Source organism: Phoca vitulina, unplaced genomic scaffold (genome assembly GCF_004348235.1).
Source record: "Phoca vitulina isolate PV1807 unplaced genomic scaffold, GSC_HSeal_1.0 scaffold2, whole genome shotgun sequence".
Taxonomy (NCBI): Eukaryota; Metazoa; Chordata; class Mammalia; order Carnivora; family Phocidae; genus Phoca; species Phoca vitulina.
In genome coordinates this window covers 58,081,640-58,084,248 of record NW_022589705.1, presented here as the reverse complement: position 1 = coordinate 58,084,248, position 2,609 = coordinate 58,081,640, and the positions used below count along the sequence as shown (strand labels likewise).

General features: G+C 58.4%; 1 protein-coding gene across 1 annotated transcript in view; it reads left to right on the top strand.

Moving 5' to 3' along the window:
- The first annotated feature begins 685 nt into the window (after positions 1–685).
- Positions 686–2,609, top strand: part of ACOT11 (acyl-CoA thioesterase 11) — a 47,370-nt gene continuing 45,446 nt past the window's right edge. The window contains exon 1 of the mRNA XM_032428236.1: positions 686–717. The gene's annotated coding sequence lies outside the window, so the exon portion shown is untranslated. The remainder of the gene's footprint in view (positions 718–2,609) is intronic.

The following is a 2,609-nucleotide window of genomic DNA, read 5'->3' as shown; positions in this document are numbered from 1 at the left end:
CGGTGGGGGAGGAGGGGTGCCTCCATCTCCCCAGTTAGCATGTCTGCATCTTTCAGCTCTAGTCTAGTTGGAAGCACATACCTTAAAATATTAACAGTGGTTCTCTCTGAGGGAAGAGACCATGGATGGTATTCATTTTCTTTGTTCTGTTCTGAACTGTCCGTTGTAATTTTTTCCTCTGGATACTCATTAGGGCAAGATGGTGTGTGCGGCTCAGAGGCTCGCCTCAGCACCGGGCTGAGTGTTTGGCACGCAGTAGACGCTCCATAAAGGTGCGAACGAATAGCAGGGATTACTTGTCCAGAGGGTGAGGAGCTGGTTTAGCAATAACAGGCAGACGGCTTTGGCACCCTGGCGCCTGCCCTGCTCCACGTGGACCCTGCCAGGTCTGGCGCCCGCGGTTCCGGCTCTGCCAGGGGCGCCCCCGCATTGACGCCTGGCGGGGCGGGGTGTCTGGCGCCGGCCCGGGTGTCCCGGCCCTCTCGATCGCGGCCGCGCGGGCAGCCCCGGCCGCCCCACCCGTGCCGGGGAGGGGAGGGGACCAGAGTCATCAGGAGCTTGCCCGGCCGCTTCCGGCGCCTCGCGCAGCCTCCCCCATCAGGCTCTGCTCTGGCACCTCCATGCCCGGTTCTGAGCGTCTCCCCGCGGAGCTGCTTCTCCGACGTTCCCCGCAGGCTCCCCCGGCCTCCGCCCTGCAAGCAGGGTCGCACCTCTTGGGTAAGACCGCCCCCCCCCCGCACCTCGCCCGGCAGTTCCTCCCCTGCCTCCCTGCCTCCCTGCCTCGCGAAGGACCGCACTCTCTGGGACCCTCGTGCCCCTGGCTCCTCGTCAGTCCCAGCACTCTCTTTAGGCAGAGCTGCCTCTACCCCCGGACTGGGCGCCAGACAAGCCGCCTGGTGCCTGGTGCCCTCTTGCTTGGGCAGCCTGAGGCATAAAGCATCCTGGGGTTTGAGATGAGATGGGCCTGCCTCTCAGTAGGATCGGGGAGGCTGGCACCGGGTCAGGACCTGTGGACCCAAGCCTCAGAGTCCAGAGGGTGCAGCCAGTGTGACTCACTGGGACATGGGATGGGTGGGGGAGCACTAGCCCTTGTGAGGGCAACCTCCCTGCAAGGATCCAGTCCAGGAAGTGAGGCTGGGTCCTGACCCGCAGCAGCTGGGCCCAGGAGTTGGTTCTGGTGCTGGCAGATGCAGGTGGTGAGAGAGGAGCAGGCAGGTCATGTTGGAGCCTGCTAGGCAGGATGGAGTTTAGGATTGGCTGGGCAGGTCCAGTATTCTGCTCATGCATCCCGCGTCTGGCCTCCGGGGCTTGTTGGCACCCCCACCTCCCCATCTCCACCCACTGCTTTCCTTGCCCAGCTGCTCTGTAAAGGGCTGTGGTTCTGAGAGGGGCCTGGCCTTGGAGCAATGTTGTCACCTCCACTTCCTGGCTTGCGGGTATCACTACGTCGCTCCATTGTTCCTCCCTCCTGTCCGCCTCCCCATTTATCCCACAACTTCCTGTATTCTGCCATGCCGAGGCCAAGGGGCCCCCAGAAGGAACTGGAGTCTTCAGCTTGGAGAACAGGAGAAGATGATTCATTCATTCATTTGATCATGTACACATGTATTTGCTTCCATTCATTCATTCTTTCCCCTTCAATTACTCCTTCATTCATTCTCGGGACGCTTACTGAGCATCTACTATGTTCAAGACCCTGAGTGTTTGGTGGGAGTGGGGGCAGGATACTCTGATGAATCAACTCCATCCCTGCAGCCAACCGTTCAAGGTCAAGAAGGGGAAATTAGCACAAATCAGCCCAATTTAAGAGAAAAAACAGTGTGAGAGAGAAATGAAGGGCTGTGAAGTGTGTGGGGGGGGAAGTGGGGGGGGGGAACAGAGGGGACTGAGGAGGAGGATGGAAGTCCCACTTAGGAGGGACACAGAAGACTTCCTGGAGGTGGTGCCGTTTGAGCCAGGCCTGGATGGGGGACAGGGTTGGGATGTAGAGCTCTCAGAGGGCATTAGGACAGAGGGAACAGCAGGAACAGAGGGACCCCCAGGTGTGTGAGGGAACAGTTGGGAGCTCTGTTCATGGCTGGAGACAATTAGAAGAAATGAGTCTGGATGGGGCAGAGGACAGGACATGGGCTCCCATCTGTCTGCCTTCTGTCACAGGCCAGGGGAGCAGCCTTGTTCTGGGTGACCCAGAGCCACGGTCATGGGGTAATGGCAAGACCCTTGTGGCTATTAGAGCTCTTTAATTGTTCAGTCAGCCTTAGATGGAGCGAGCCCTTCAATCTTGGAGGTATGTAAGTGGAGGCTGGGATAGTAGGGGTGTGTGTGTGTGAGTGGAGCGGGGGAGAGTTATAGGTTCTGAGCCATGGAGGGGTTCAGCTAGGGCAGTTCTGAAGGTGGGAGTTGGAGTGGATGACATCAGAGGTCCCTTCCTACCCAGAGTTTGGGGTCCTATCTGCAAAGGCTAAAAGGCCCAGCAGAGGGAATTCCTGGGAGTTTGGTTTTGTATTCACTCATTCATTTCCTCATTTGACCCTATGCCACTTCCTCCCTCCTTTCCTTCCTTCCTTCCTTCCTTCCTTCCTTCCTTCCTTCCTTCCTTCCTTCCTTCC